Source organism: Phodopus roborovskii, unplaced genomic scaffold (genome assembly GCF_943737965.1).
Source record: "Phodopus roborovskii unplaced genomic scaffold, PHOROB, whole genome shotgun sequence".
NCBI classification, from domain to species: domain Eukaryota; kingdom Metazoa; phylum Chordata; class Mammalia; order Rodentia; family Cricetidae; genus Phodopus; species Phodopus roborovskii.
In genome coordinates, this window is record NW_026126433.1 from 28,277,218 (window position 1) to 28,294,572 (window position 17,355).

General features: G+C 39.2%; 1 protein-coding gene across 7 annotated transcripts in view; it reads left to right on the forward strand.

Moving 5' to 3' along the window:
• The window catches only part of Abl2 (ABL proto-oncogene 2, non-receptor tyrosine kinase), an 87,676-nt gene that overhangs the window by 40,967 nt on the left and 29,354 nt on the right, over positions 1–17,355 (forward strand). The gene's annotated exons all lie outside the window — the stretch shown is intronic.

Consider the following 17,355-nt stretch of genomic DNA (forward strand, 5'->3'; position numbering starts at 1 on the left):
TTTATTATATGAGTTGAGAACATATCTTTTGCCCACTCTTAAAATTAATTTATTATATTTTTATCCAGGTGGTGGTGGTTCACACTTTGAATCCAGCACTCAGGAGGCAGAGGCAGGTGTCTGTGAATTTGAGGGCATTGTGGTCTACAGAGTGAGTTCTAGGACAGCCAAAGCTATAGAGAGAAACCTTGTCTCTGTCTCATAAATAAATAAATAAATAAATAAATAAACAAATAAATAAATAAATAGTTTGTTTTTATTAATTCTTTGTGAATTTCAATCATTGTATTCTATTATATTCACCACTCATAATTCCTCCAAGATCCACACATTAAAAGTAACTCAGTTTCGGTGGGATGATCCCCTGCAGTGTAGGTGACAAACAGGGCCACAGCTTTAAAGAAAACTTACCCTCCCTTCCCTAGAAGCCGTTTACTGTCAAGTTCTTTGGTTAGGGGTAGATGATTATGAGCTACTCCCTCCCTCCTCTGTGGGAGAGTATTGACTGGCTTGACCCTGTGCAGGTCTTGTGCAGGCAGCACAGCTGCTGAGAGTTCATGACTATAGTGGTCCTGAAGACACTGTTTTGCTTTGATCCTCTCCAGCCTTTGGCTCTTGCAATTTTCCCAGGCCTCTATCACAATAGTTCCCGAGCCCTGCTCACTTGCAAATGCCCAGAGTTCATTCTTGGAAGAAATTTTCTTATTTTTACCTGTATTAACCTATTAGGATGTGAATATTTCTGTGGTGGGGGATTCATGCTTTTATTTGTATACTGGAACACATTATTTACACCAAAACTGTAGAGGATAATTATGGTGGATAGCTTGCCCTGAACAATGAAAAATAACAAATCCTTAAACTTGAGCTCTTTGTAGTTAGAATATATTGGCCTAGTCTCTTTCTCTACTATTCTTCAGTCAACAATGAAGTCATGTTTATCAGTTGAATAGAAAAATATCTACTCGGGACAGTGTGTATATACAGTTATGTTTGTGGTCGCACAGACATTTGGAGGAGTATTTTGTGTGTTAAACACTTGGTAGATAATGGGACAAAGTAAGACAAGTTTGCCAGTCAAGAGTTGCTTTATAATCTTCCTTGGGAGGAGATTTGATGAAGGACTGACTTCATTTTATTTTGCTTAAACAATTTTTAAAATTATTTTTACTTTATTTTATGTGTATGATTGTTTTGTGTGTGTGCGCGTGCGCGTGCTTGCGTGTGTGTGTGTGTGTGTGTGTGTGTGTGTGTGTGTGTGTGTGTGTGTATGTATGTATGCATGCATGCTATATGAATGTCTGGTGTTCACAGAACCCAGAAGATGGTATCAGATCCCCTAGGATTGGAATTACAGTTGCTTATGAGTTACCGTGGGATGCTGGCTGTTAAACCCAGGTCGTCTGGAAGAACAGCCAGTGCTCTTAACTGCTGAGCCCTTTATCCAGCTCCCATGACTTCTCATTTTCTAGTTTTTTGAGACAGGGTCTTCGTATGTTTCTCTGGAATTTGATATCTAGAATAGGGCCTCCAACTCACAGATACATCTGTCTTTGCTGGCATTAAAGGCGAGTACCATCATGTCTGTCCCGTCTATAAACTTGTAATTAATTGTAGTCTTTTCTGTTTGAAAATGCTGATGACCTATTAATTTTTGTATAATTAATTTGTAACTTTTTCAAGAATTGTTTTGGACATCGATTTTTCAATTAGTTTTAGTAGGTTAAAGGTATTTATTTATTAGGGTATATTGGAGTTTTGGCTGCTCCTGGTTTTTTTCCTTGGGATTGTTTTTTCAACAGTATCGTGTTACATTATGTATTCAGGATTGGTCCTCTTGCCTCAGACTCCTGTGTTAGGATTGCAGATGTTTGCCACCTGTGCCTGGCTCTTGGGAAATACATAGTAATCAATAAGGAGGGTCTGTGACTAATGAAGTTAGAGTTGGGGTTTTTAACAGTGATTTCATTGTCAGGAGAGTTTTCTGGTTCTACAAGAAGAATTCCTTGCAACTTCACAGAGCTCCCTACAGAGTTGCATTTCTGTCTCATTGTACTTAGATGTGACATGATTAAGTAGCCATTGTACTCCTAGCAGTGTAAAATGAACTTTCAAAACGCCTCTCTCAAACTCAGACATTAAGCTCCTTAAGAAGAGAGCCTCTTATCTTTCAGCTTTGTGTTGTCCATGCTATCTAGCTAACACACTATGGAATGTGGTGTAATACACTACTGGGAAGTGATGAGATTGTCGGTGTGATAATGCATAGATGATCAGCAGTTACAGAGGTGACCAATTGCCAGTCATGTTGGCAGAATCTTAATGCTGAGCAGATTAGCGGCTAAAAAAAATTAAGTTTACAAAATTAATGCTAGTACAAATTATTTAATTTCCCACTTTCCACTTAATTCATGATTATTCTCAGATTTAACACTTTGAGGTTTGCATTGTGAACATTTTAGAGAAAAGTATTTAATATTTGAGTCACAATGACTAAAATTAAAGTATATTTGATTTTTCCCTTTGTGCTTCTGATAATTTTCAGGCCTTGTTTCTGTTGAATTTTGGTGCTTCTCTTCATGGTGTGGTATGCCAGGTGTTTGAGGAAGACAGATTAGTTGAAAACACTTAACAATAGACAAAGTTATGGGATCGGCCTAGGCATCTATCAGCAGTGCACACATAAAGAATATGTGGTGCATATATGTACACATACGTGTGTGTGTTATGCTATTGTAGTGGTTTGAATGAAAATGGGCCCCCATAGGCTCTGAAGGAGTGACACTAATGGGCAGTGTGGCATGTTCGAGGAAGTGTCACTGGGGTGGGTTTCAGAAGCCCAAGCCAGACCCAATGTCGCCTGACAGTCTGGTGTGTAGAACCCTCAGCTACCCCTCCATGGTGTTTGCCTGGGGCCACTATGCTTCTTGCCATGTAAGGGACTTAAACCTCAGAACTAGCCCCAATTAAATGTTTTCTTTTATAAGATATGACTACCCTATATGATCTTCAGGAAAATAGATGCAACTAGAGATTATCATAATAAGAAAAAAGTTCAAATTCAGAAAGGCTAATATTGCATGTTTTCTCTTACCTAGTTAGACACATACGCATGTGCACATACACATTATGAAAGTAGCAGTGGGAGGAAAAAACGTGAATGCTGGGTGAATATGAAAAGAGAGGATAACACTTGAATGAAAATCTGAAAACTCATCACTGTGTGTAGTGAATGTATACCAGTACAAGTTAGAATTTTGATATTTAGTGTTAAAGGTTTCCTGTTTTCTTTTGTGTACGTGAGTGTGTGCGTGCGTGTGTGTGTGTTTCAAGACCGGATTTCTCTATAGTCCTGGCTGTCTTGGAACTCTCTATAGACCAGGCTCTCCTCGAAATCAGAGATCCACCTGCCTCTGCATCCTGAGTGCTGAGATTAAAGGCGTGTGCTACCACTGCTGGCAAGATTTTTCTGTTTTCAAAAGATTTTAACCTCTTATGTCATAACCAAAGCAACACAAATATTTGTCTGGTAATTAATAGTAAAATTGTATTGTAAATGAATTATATCAAGCTACTGCTATGTTACTGTTACATAATAATTTCAAAGTTTCAGTGACTTAAAACTCTCCCCATCCTCCATGAGTCACAGGGACAGTTGGGTAAGTGATCAGGTGTTTGCCAAAAAGACAGAGAAATGTAGTACATCCTGCAGAAGAGTCCTGTGTGCCATGTGACTCTTACTTGGGTGCAGTGTGGAGAATCTTTGCAAGATCATATGATCAGACTTGCTTCTGTCTAGACAAAAAAAAAAAAAAAATAAATAAAATTTAGTCTTGGCTATTTGTGCATTGCTTATCAAATTTATTTTTAGATAAGACAAATAGTAGGCAGAAAAATCCAGCTGAGGAATTAACAGGTATAAACTGAAGTCATGGAATCATTGCCAGACAAAATTAATTTGAACTGTATTCAGCCAGCAATAAATTTGTTACATTTTCATTTTTAATAACTCATATCTTGGGAGTAAGAGCACTTTTCCATTCACATGAGCCCTCAGTCTTTAAGAGTGTTAGCATGGGAAGCTAAAAATGATTTGAAAAGAATGAAGCATTTAACTATAACATTATACTATTTTCTTCCTACATTTTTTTATTGCTTCTTTGTAAACGTCACATCATGTGTCCTAACTCCATGTATTTCCCAGTCCTTCCATATCTCTTCTCCACCCTTGTAACCTCCCCCAAAAGAAAATAGGGGGAAAAAAATTCTTGTGATCTGAGATGTCATTCTGTAAATATGTTTCTCTTATCGGTTAATGTTGGCGAATAGGAAAGCAAGATAAGTGGGACTAGGAGAGGTGAAGGATTCTGGGAAACATAAGGGAGTCTCGATGTGATCTCAGGAAGAGAGGACTCAAGTTTGGTGTTCTCGGTAAGGTAAGACCATGTAGAGATACATATAGTAATGATTATGAGTTAATATTAAAGGCAGAGCTAGCCAATAAGAAATGCTAGTAACTAGCCAACAGCTTTATAACTAATAGAGTCTCTGGGTGTTATTTTGGGACTGGCGTGGCACTGAGACCAGGCTGGCGGGAGAGTGCTTGTAACAGTCTTGCTGTGGAAGCTGTGGTGTATCATAGGGTGTCCTACAGTATACCTTTTTTGTCCAAGCAGCTTTACTTGCAGATGTTCATTGCAATGAGTCATTGGTCTGATTTGAGGTCTCTGACTTCTGCCACAATGTTAGTATTGTACCCTCATCCAGACTCTCAGGTGTCCTGCTGTTGCCCCGAGACACGGAGATCCTGTGGCTATGGTTCTGCAGGAACAGTCCCTTCACAGGCTCCAGCAGCTCATAGATGGGGTAGATGTTGGGATGGGCCCACTCAAAGCTCCGGATATGGGCCTGGGTGGTGGCTGAGCTGGTCAGCCTGCTAGCTCTCCTGCCTTGCTCAGGTGAGAGATGGGATCAGCTCTTACTCACCCAGTTCAGGGCCAGCTTTTACACACTGCTTAGGTGGGAGAGCCTGCCAGCTCTCCCAAGTGCTGTAGCCGGTGAGGGATGGAACATTACAGTTTATTGATACTTTGGGAGAGTTGAGTGAATATTTGGTTATATTGAATCTAACTGGTCCACATTTAACTATTAGTGACCTTTTGTTACATATTTCCTTAGTCTACACATGTGAACTATCTCCATAAAGCAGACATTTAAAAATATATACTCATTTGAAAAGTAATTGGTGATGTTCTTTGTGGCTTACCTGGCATGCAGAAAGCCCTGGAGTCAATCCTTAGCACCATATAAACCAGGTTTACTAAAGCATACCCTCAGGCCCACCAACTCAAAACAGAATCTAAGCAAAACAAGCATTAAAACCTCCTGAAATTCTCTTTGTGTCCTCTCCATTTGTTTTAACTTGGACTAATTGTATAGCTGTGGATGACCTTGAACTGCTGGTCTTCCTGCCCCTACCCTTCCATATGCTAGTGCCACCGTACTGGGCCTCTCATTGCTCTTTAACATCTTCTAGTTGCCAACAAGATTAATCTGGAGTTCTTGGTGTGGCCAGTGTTCAAGACTCCTCAGTTGAGTCCTCCTTTACTTCCCTCCTATTTTTGCTGTCTTAGTGCTTTTTAAGTCACTTGGATTCTCTTCACCCAAAGCAAACCTAGAGTCGTTTTTCTTTTTTCTTTTTCATTAAGAATGTATTGTGGTCCTGCATTGTCACTAGTCCACTATCTCTGACCTGGAATGTTTTCATCATTTACTCTAATTTAGAGCTGTGGTTCTCAACCTTCCTAATGCTTCTACCCTTTAGTACAGTTCCTATGTTCTACTGTTAAGAATTGTAATGTTAATATCTGATATGCAGGTAGTCTTAGGTGACCCCCTTAAAAGGGCTGTTCAACTCCCCAGAGGGGTCTCAACCCACAGATTGAGAGTCACTGTTTTAGATGATTGGTAGAAACATGACCTGTTGATGGATTAAAGTGTGTGGGATACACCTGGACACAGAGCTCATCTTTCTAGCTTACTCATATAGCTCTAGCCTTATTATATACAGTGTGTGGCAAAAGTAGATAGTTAATATGTGCTTTGATAATTGATACATTAAAATTACTAGTTACACATTTTAGAACTTCCCATATGTGATGGTTAATATTAATTACCAACTAGACACCTAGAAGGCAAGCCTCTGGTATACCTGTGAGGGATTGTCTGCATTAAGGTTAGCCTCTGAGCATGTCTGTGAGGGTTGTATTTACACCTTTACCACCTCCCTCCAGTTCCTTTTGTGTTCCCCCACTCCCTCTCAATTTCATGACCTCCTCCTTTACTATTGTTATTATTACATAGATGTATATATGTGTATATATACACATACTACTGAGTTCATTTAATGTTGCTCTTATGTACATGTGTTGAGAACTGACTCCTTGAAGTTAGGTAACCTATAAGGGAGCTCATCCTTGGAGAAAACTGATTCTCCCTTTCTCAGCATCCCTTAGTTACTCCATAGCTCTTCATCTATGGGTAGGCTTTTCAAGATTTCCCCTGTCCAAGTTAGCATGTCAGTTGGTGTTATGAAAACTCTTTAACTGTGGAGAGGAGACTTCCTGCATGGAGAAGTGGGATGAGCACTAGTAAAGTGCTTCATGCACTGTTCTATGTCCCACACGTGGGGCATAGCTCCCTCAGACTGTGATTTACTTTTGTGATTGGGTTATAACAAGTTACTGGGCCAGAATAAGCCCCCCCCCCCCCAGTAAAGTGTCTTTGTCAGGGTGTCTTATCACAGCAACAGGAAAAGAAGCTAAGACACTGGATTGAGTTGAGTTTTGTATCTACACAGACATATGTGCATTCTATGCACAGAAGCTGTGGTGTGTGTGTGTGTGTGTGTGTGTGTGTGTGTGTGTGTGTGTGTGAGAGAGAGAGAGAGAGAGAGAGAGCATGCACGCACAGTTGTTGCACGCTTCCATAGTTTCAGTGAAACAGCTGACTGCTTAGGTTACAAAGGATTGTATTATAGATCTTTAGGAATGATCTAGGTTTATTGTGAGTTCCTTCCTAGGAATGTCAGTTCCAGGCTTGCAGTGAAGTCATGGTACCAGGTGCTAGCTGCATTGACTTTGGGAATTCCGTGGGGCAAAGAGGATTGGCACATTCCTCTCATCCCTTAGATAGTTCATTTTCTTTTGCCTTGACTACATAGGCAATGGTGTGCTTCTGCTAAGATGAAAAGATCTTGGAATGCCGGATTCCACATATTTTTTTGTGTTTAGGAAAGACCCTCCTAAACCTTTACTACATTATGAACAGAAGTTATTTATATCTAAAATAAGTTCAATTTAAACCCCAGACTGGGGTTTTTTGTCTAGATACTGTAAAATTTGTGTTCTGTGATGTGAAGGTTATGGTATTTTCACTTTTGATGGAACTGGCATGAAAATGATTCAGCAACTTCATTGTCTTCTGTTTTCTTCATTTAAGATTTTTGGTGTAGAATGTTTTTTATATAATCCTAAGAATTATTTACTTATTTACTTTATTCTGACAAGTCTCACTATATAGTCTTTGCTGGCTTTAAACTCCCAATTCTCCTGCATCCAAGTACTGGAATTACTGGCAGGTACTGGCAAGTACTACTATACTGGCAGGTTCTATGAGTTTTAACATTTGCAAATGCATGTAGTTCCACAACTAATAGAACCATTCTGACCCCAGAAGTTAAAACTCTGGGGAATTGGAGTCTCATTTGGACCTAACAGTTAACAAGAAATAATCTTTTATAACTACATTTTCTACCTCTAGCCCTTGGCAACCATTGATTTATTCTTATCACTGTAGTCTTGCTTTCCAAAAGATGCTACATAAAGGGACGCATAAACTATATAACCTTTTGTGAATAGCTTCTTTGGGAAACAGTATAGTGTCTTTGAGAGTCAGGCAACTTCCACTGTAGACCAGGCTGACCTCAAACTAAGATATCCAGCCTGCTTCTGCCTTCTGAATGCTGAGATTAAAGCTGTGTGCCACCACTGCCCAGAAATTTTTAAAAAGATTTTTATTTTAATCATGTGTTCATGTATGCATGCTGTATATATGCAGGTGCCTGGGGAGGTCAGAAAAGAATATCAGACAGGCAGTTGCTCTTACTTAAGTCTTGTGTTATCTCTCCAGCCCCAATTGGGGTTAATTTTGAAGAGCTTAAAAATTTTGCATACAGGTTTTTGTATGAATTACAACTTTTCATTTCTCTAGTATAAGTACTTAGGAGCAGGAGTATTAGTTTGTATTTCAGATGTTTTACATTATAGGGAATTTTCCAGGTTGGCTGTACTGGTCCTCATTCTCCTCAGTACCATGAACATGAAAATTCTAATTGCATCCTCATCTACCCTAGTCCTATTTGAGTATGGATTCCTTGATCTAATTTTACAGAACAGTTTGCTTTGGGAAATACTGATGGATATAGTATGCCACCCCACAAAGTATGGCATGCAAGAGATATTGTGAAACATGAAGATGCATGACATTTAAAAATATATTGGGAGTTATGAGCTATGTAGCTTACCAATTATTAAAGGTTCTCTTTTATGACTTACTTTTTAAAGATTTATTCTTATTTATGTGTTTATGTATGTTGGAGTGCATTTGAATGCAGATTCCTGTAGAGGTCTGAGGTGGCAGATCTCCTGAAGCTGAAGTGCTTGGGAGCCACTTATCTTGGGAGCTGGACACTGAACCTGTTCTTTGCAAGAGAAATTCTTGCTCTTAACCTCTGAGCCAGGTCCCCTCCAGTCCCCTGCTTATGACATTAGCCCCATTACTGAAGGACATTCGAGGCAGTGGTTTGAAATTTTGAAACAACTCTGGAGAAGCACTAGAAATGCACATCTTTAAGGTCCCGTCCTAGGCCACCAGAGTCAGAAGTCTAGAAGAGTGAGATTCAATATACTCATTTTCCATCAGGTTCCTCAAGTGATTGTGCTGTATACTAAAGTCAGGGAACACAGCCTAGGGAACCAATCACATGGTTTTATTCACACAGCAAAACTACTAGAAGATTCTGATAGTTTGGGGCTGTCAGATTTAACCAGAGCATCCTTTTGTGTGTGTGTGTGTACCATCTGTTGATGTTGAAATTTTATAAACTGTATTAGAATACTAGTTCAGCTTTCAAATTACAGGTTGTAAAAGTGTACTGAAATGGGAAAGCTATTGATAGTTGAAGAGAAGAATGTAAAGGAATGTAAGAATGCAACTCCCTAGTTTAAAAAAAAAAGCTGTTTTGTAAATTTTACTTTGCACTGGGTTCAAATTGTGAGCAATTGGGGGTATGGATATTATTCAGGTACCCTTTTGTCAAAGCCCTGAACCTTGTAGGATTACAGCAAAGATTAAGTCTGTGGTTCCTAGCTGGGAGCAGTTTGCCCTGCAGGGTATGTTTGAGAAAGTCTAGAGGCAGTTTTGATTGTTACATCTGAGAAAGGGGGCTATTGCCCTTCACTGGGTAGAGGGCAAGGTAGCTAAACATTGTCATACAAAGGACAGTTGTCTGTAGCAAGGAATCATCCTACTTCATTCACCTCTAAATGCTGCAAGAGTCATTGTTGGAAAGTTTGCCACTAAATTATAGTATTAAAAATTCTGTCATGAGATAGAAGATATTATATAGAAGATGAGATAGAAGACATTAAGAACATATTTTCCCTGGATGTGGAGGCAGAGGCAGGTAAATCTCTGAGTTCAAGGCCAGCCTGGTCTACAAAGTGAGTCCCAGGACAGTTGGAGTTACATAATGAGACCTCGCCTCTGAAAAACCAAAAAGGGTTATAGCTCAGAGGTTCAAGCATGTGCCACTCACTTGGCCTTTTAAGTGTCAGTTCTCAAAATGCGGATCCTTGTGGTTCTGCCAACTTAGTTCTCCCTCCAGCCCTGTAACATGCATTTTTATCCAGGTGAAGTCGATTGAGTCTGCCTTGCTTCCTTGCAGTCTCCTTGCAGTTAAGCATGTAAGCATGTGCAGAAAGGGTAAGCATGTAATTAATAACAGTTAAGACCCAAGATAAGGCTTGGCATCTTCTCAGTTTTTCTGTCTTCGGTCAATAAGGTAAATGTTTATATAGTCCTTGTTTTAAGGTCTTACATATAATCTTATTAAATTCTTATGCCTCTTTAATGAGTAATGACTATAGTACTGTCTATTTGTGGGTATATGTATGTATACCTCTGTGAAGTTGCGTGTATATGCTCCTGTGTGTGTGGCAGGGCAGAGGTTAACCGCAGGTACCTTCCTCAGTCACTTTCCACCTTACTTTGTGAAATGTAATGTGTGGTTTAACCTTGAGTTTGCTGATTTGACTGGGCTGTTTGGCCAGCAAGCCCCAGGTGTCCTCATATGTCTGCTTCCTGGTGTTGGGATTACAATGTGCCACCGTACCTTCCTTTTTTGTAAGTCCTCATATATGTGCAGCAAGCACTTGCCACTGTGCCATCTCTCTAGCACTTGTCCATTTATGGACAAAGAAATTGAGGAACAGTGTTGCCAACTTGATAAAAGTTACAAAGGTACACTAAGTGGTAAAACTTGGACTCAGACCTAGGGACTGTAGCTTGAGAGTCTATACACTCAGTCACCAAATACTAACACTGTGCTCGCAGTGGTTGCCTTATAGAGCTGTTTATAGTTAAGCTTTTGCACTTCATATTTTACATGTGACAGGTACACAGTAAAACAGAGCTACTATTATATATTCTTGGTAAATATAACTAGAAATAATTCTGCAATGCATGACTTTTAAGCATCACTTAGAAAAAGAGAATTACAATAATACCTAAATCGGGGAATGCTTGTTTAAAATTTTTCCTATATAATAAGAACTTTTATATTGGGGTAACCATGTTTTCCTTAATTTGTATTACATTTTATGTTCTTTGAAGCTAAGCTTGCATGGAGGTTTGGCTTGTTACAAATTTGTTAAAGGTTTTAAAATTAGTAATCTTAAGGAATATTGATTTGTACTTTCTTTTTCTGTGATGCCTTTGTTTCTTTGTTTTGCTTTATTCTTGCTTAAAATCCATTCTTTACCATGCTCTCACTCATGGAAAAGACATTGTAGTTTCCCATTTCTAGCCTTAGATCAGAAGTCAGTTTTGCTGTGTAAGTGTGGAAAGCCAAATACCAGTCTGTTGAGGGTTTTTAAGACATTCTGGAATGCAGAGCCTTTGATCCCTTCCAGAGGAGGAGATTTTATGAAACATGTTTACTCCTCCCTGATGTTCCCCATATCCCCAAATAACTTTTCCGTGGTTGGATCTGAGGATACAGAACCCACAGATACACAGGACCAAATGTACAGCACTCCATCAGTTCTCTAAATATTTCAATTTGTCCTAAGACAAAACAAAACAAAAAACCTGTGTGTATAGTGTGTGTGTGTGTGTGTGTGTGTGTGTGTGTGTGTAGTGTGTGTGTGTATAGTGTGTGTAGTGTGTGTGGGTAGTGTGTGTGTGTGTGTGTGTGTGTGTGTGTGTGTGTGTGTGTGTGCAGGGCACATTTGTAGAAAAGTCAGAGGACAACCCAAATGTGGGTCCCTACTTTTCAACTTGGTGACTTCAGTTTTCAGGGTATTATAGGGATTATAGGCCTTCACCACCATGCTCAGCTTGAAATATCAGTAGCTTACCCACATTCTTACATGTTTTGGTCTGATTCTGAACTTACATAGTTCATAATGCTAAGAAGAAATTGCATTGAGTGAACATAAATTGTGTGTGTGGTGACACACATATGTGGAGGCCAGAGGTCAACTTCTGGTGTTGTTCCTCAGGAGGTGTATACCTTGTTTTAGCTAGGCAGCTGGCCAGCAAGCCCCAGGAATCCTCCAGTCTCTGCTGAGATTACAAACAATGCTGGCATGATGAGACCATCTTGGGTTTCAGGACTTTTTTTTTTTTTTTTTTTTTTTTTTTTTTTATCTGACAATCTAAAGAATAAAGAGACAGGAAAAGCAAGGTCTGAGCACTTAGCAAGGATTTATTGAACACTTCTCCACATACCACATGCATCATACACATACCACACCTATACCAACACACACACACCCACCCACCATTCACTCTATACAAAGAGAACCAGAACCAAACATTTTATATAGATGGGGTGAGTTCCTATTCTGTCTCAGAATTGACTAGTTTGGGCTAGGGAGGAGTTATTGGATAAATGTAGACCAAAAAAAAGGAGGAAGCTGGTTGGCTCCCACCACAGGGGAAAGACTATTCACCAAGCTTTTGTTTTGGGAAGGGAAAATAATTAAGAATTTGAATGAAAATTACATGAATTTATGTAGAACAGTACTTCTCAACCTGTGGGTCATGAGCCCCACAGGGGTCACCTATCAGACATCCTGCATACCTGACATTTACATTATGATTCATAATGATAGTAAAATTACAGTTAGGAAGTAGCAATGAAATAACTTTATGGTTGGGAGTCACTGCAACATGAGGAACTGTATTAAAGGGTCACAGCATTAGGAAGGTTGAAAACCACTGACTTGAGCTTCTCACCCATCTTTCTGCTTACCTGGGTCTAGTTCCTCAAAGTTTGATGTTGAAATGTGACAGATCTTTACCATAACTTTGCTCATATTTATGACTTGTGAAGTAATTATCATTTGTTTTTCTGTGTTGTAAATAACTGTAAACTCAGAGCCTACCTATCTGAATAGCTTGGTCTGAAAACAGGATAGAAGTCAGTGAATTTTTTTGTCTGCTTGTTTTTATAGTAGTCCAAGTTTTTCAATCACCAACATAGTCTAATCTTAGGACTTAAAGTCTAAACAAGAAGACTTGTGTAGTCATTAGCAGTCAGTCACCCTGTGTTTTCTATTGCAGCTCAAGGCTCCCATTAATCTGCCTTCTTTTTTATGGATTGCCTGTTCTAAATGTTTGACCTAAATCAGTGGTTCTCAACCTTCCTAATGCTGTGACCCTTTAACACAGTTCCACATGTTGTGGTGACCTCCACCCATAAAATTATTTTCTTTGCTACTGTTATGAATCTCAATGGAAATATCCATGTTTTCCAATAGTTTTAGGCAATCCCATGAAAAAGTCAGTTGAGAGGGGTTATGATGACCCACAGGTTAAGAACCACTGATCTAAATTGATATAATATACACTAATTTTTTGCTTTTTTTACTTGGTGTAATGCTTTCAAAGATCATCTGTTACAGCATGTAGTAGTATTATTCTTTGTTGCTTAAGTTTATGTGTGTTCACAAAGCTCCATCTTCAGCTTGCCCATCCTTTTTAATTTTCTGTTTTTAACCTTTAACAAAATTATGTGAATGTATGTTTTGTAGGGTTTCCATTGCTGTGAAGAGACCAGGGCCAAGGCATCTATTATAAAAGAATTTAATTTTGAGTTTGCTTACTGTTTCAGAGGGTTAGTCTACTATCATCATGGCAGAGTGTGGCAGCATGCAGGCAGTCATGATGCTAGTGCAGTAGCTGGGAAGCTTTATACCCTGGTGTACAGGTACCAGGCAGAGACAGACAGACAGACAGACAGACACACATACACACACACACACACACACACACACACAGAGTAGGTCTGGTGTTGACTTTTGAAACTTCACAGCCCCACCCCTGCCTCCTCCCTTCCCTACCCACCCCACCCCTGATGACACACTTCCTACAATAAGGCCACACCTCCTAATCCTTTCTCAGACATTTCCACTTCTTACTAAGCATCGAAATACATGAGCTTACTTGGGACATTCATTCAAAAACCACCATAATTTGTACATCTGTGTGAGTTTGTGCATTTGAGTGTGTTGCTCTCTGGGTCAAAAGAGGGCATTGGAATCTGTAGTTACAGGTAATGAACTTACCAACTTGGGCGTTGGAAAAAAGCTTTATTTACCACTGAGAGATGTCAGACTCTAGTTCTTTATTCTTGGTGTTGCAGAATTTCCCATTTCCCATTCTATCTAAATATCTTCCTTTAACAACTCCCCTATAGAGTCAGTCTTATGGCATTGGGTTCTTGTTGATGTGTCTATTTTACCATTTTTTTACCATTTTTACCATTTTTTATGTGTTGGATGTTTTGCTTGCATGTGTATCTATGTGTCACTCACATGCAGTATCTGTGGAGTCCAGAAGAGGATTCTGGAACCTCATTAGCTTCCATGTGGGTTCTAGGAACTGAACCCAGGTCCTCTGACAGAGCAGCCAGCACTCCTAACCACGGAGTCTCTCTCCAGCCTCTAAAGGGTATTTTCAATGGCTATAGAAATTTGGGTTAATGTTTGTTTTTCTGTTAAACTTGGAACCTTGCAAATAATGGACAATGAAAAGTTTCTGCTCCCGAAAAGCCTCCTGCCCCACTGATGCAGCAACCCAAATCAGACCAAATCAAACCGAATTAGAAAAAGCCCACGTTCAGACAGTGGAACCAGGATATATTCCTGGTTCACAAAAGGACCTTGCGGACACATCCCCCATGGAGGGATACTGCCTTAACCTAGAGACAGGAGAGATGTCCTAGTCCTTCAAATGACTTGACAGATTTATATGACCCCACCTGGATGCCATCGCCCTACATGTAGAATTGGGGTGGGGGATGGGAGGGGAGTGTGGTCAGGGTACATGTGAGGGGGCAGAGAGGGTAAGAAGGAGGGAGGGAACTGGGATCGACATGTAAAATAACAAATAAACAAATAAATTAAAAAGAAAAGAAAAGAAAAAACCCACATTTAATGGATACAGTGCTTGGGTATGGTCTTCTCGCCCCCCAGAGAGGAGACGGGAAAGAGAGATGGGAAAACCATGAGTCTGTTTTGGGGGGGACAGTTTAAATACCCTGTGAGAGTGGTCTTGAACACCTCTGGGGGAGGTCTCTCTTCCCTAATGTTGGGATTTTAAATGTGTGCCACCAGTCTAGCTCTTTTAACTGGGTTCTGGGGATCAAACTCCTCATGCTTGTGTAGCAAGTGATTTATCAACTGAGCCAGCTCCGCACCCACCCCTGTCTTGATTTACTTTAAATTTTACATCTGTTTGTTTATTTATTTGGGGAATGTGGTATACTTGTGTGGATGTGTGTACGCCCTGTTGTATATGTGTAGGTCAGAGGACAACTAGTGAGAGTTGGCTCTCTCCTTTTATGTAGGATCCAGGGGTTGAACTCTGGTCATCAGACTTGGTAATAAGTGCTTTTACCAGCTGAGCTATCTCACCACCACCCTGATTTTAATCACCATGAGTGTTGGGGCCTTCTCTCCAAATCGTCTCTTAAGCTTCAGATTTATGCACCAAAGTGCTTCTTTGTACCTTCTAAGTTTACTTACTCAGAAAACTTGCTTCTTGGGAACTACCCATGTTCCCAAGCTTAAAACCATTGTTTTCTCCTTCTCTGTATCTCAGCGGTTTTGAGCCCCACAGCTTCCATCTGTGAACCCCATCTTTAAGTACATCTGCTTTTTCTTTGTCTCCACTGCTGTAATTCTTCAAGCCAACATGATCCTACTCCTGATTCCTGGCAGTTTCTCATTTTTCTCTTAGTAGTTACCCCTCTTCCTGAACTGTGGTGATTTTTCTTAAAAAATGGAAGCCAGACCATATGACTTCCCTGCTTAGGGCAGTTTACAGGATTTCCTTTTGTAATTGGAATAGAGTTCTAAATCCTCAAATGCTTGCTCTGGCATCCTCAGTCATCCTCAACAGTGGCCACACTTTCCATTCTAAGCACTCCAGCACACCAGGTCCTTCCTTTTCTGCTTCAGTGGTTTTGCCTCGGAGAGTCATCTCCTCCCCCCGCCCCCCCCCCCCAGTCAAGGATGCCTGCTAAGATTCTTTAATTCCTGGCCCAGGCAGTCACTTTGCTTTAAGTAGTACACTTCCTTGTCTCAAGGTGTTGCTAAAAACATTTGTAAACAATGACAATGCTACTCTTTGAATTGTCTTTTGAAAAGTCATTCTTAAATAAAAATTATTCATACTGATAATGAACTTGATATTATAGAATTAATAATCATTGTTAAGATTTTTTTCATTTTAATACAGTAAATGATAATTGAGGACCCAAGTTATTTTAATTTTATTATGATAAAATGTAAATAACATAAAATTTGCCATTTGCCATAAACTTTCACTGTGTACTTTTATAGCATTAAATTTACTCACAATTCTAGGCATTATATAAAAGAAAAATCAAGACATTTTATATCATTGGAATTATAAAATATTTAACCTCTTGTGTCTGACTTGTGATGCTTTCAAAACATATATATGTTTTAACATATATCAAATTGTGTTCCCTTTATGGGTAAACAATATTCCACTATATGTACACACTGCATTTTGCTTATTCTATGCATTTACTTCTCCTGTGTAAGAACACACTATATAATTACTGATGGCTTAAGTAGATTTACTGATTGAATAGTAAGTAAATCATATGTAGATATGAACAGAACATGAATTATGGGAATACTCTCCCAGAAGAGTTTTGGAATCCTCAGAAAGAGAAATTTCACCTGGTATTTGAAATTCTGAGTCATTATTTGAAGTAGCCTTTAGTCATTTAATTCTTGCTTTTCCATGATGTGAATACAGTAGCTTTGTAAAGGTTAGTTTCATTGAAAACATAGGTTTTAGTTTTTTAAACTGTTGTTGATAACATACATAAAAGTCGGTCTTTCTCTTGCAATGTTAATTACAACTTGTAATTTTATATTTTTATGCTTTCCTGTAATTTTATTGTGCTAATTTTTATTGACCTAAATAACATACATAGTAGGTAGGTGCTTAATAATCAGTTCAGTGGGCATTCCCCAGTTGTACAGTTGTAAGCACAGTTTTTTATTACTACTATGATTGGTGCTGAGGTTGAGGTTTTTTGAGACAGGATCTGTAGCACAGGCTGGCTTTGAATTTGAAATCCTTCTGCTTCCACCTAGCCAAGATTTGGAATTACAGATACATGCCACTTTGTTCTCTGAATTATTTTTGTAGGCAGTACTACTTAGCTATCCATCACTTACTTTACTAGTTTTGTCTCATAAATTACTGATTTGTAAGGTCTTAAATTTTATAATTTTTTTCCCCTATACTTTAAATTAGGCTTTTGTCTTTCCAAGCTTCGGCATTCATAGTTTTCAAGAGCTGTGAGCTGTGCTTTGTACCTATAAGCCACAGACCATTTTCTAGGGGAGGTGGTTAGTTAGTTGCTCTCTGCTTCTGCCTGCACTTATGAGTCACATTGTAACTATTTCTTTGACTTTGGAATTGCGGTTTCTTGAACTAACTAGAATGATGCAAAGATGAGTC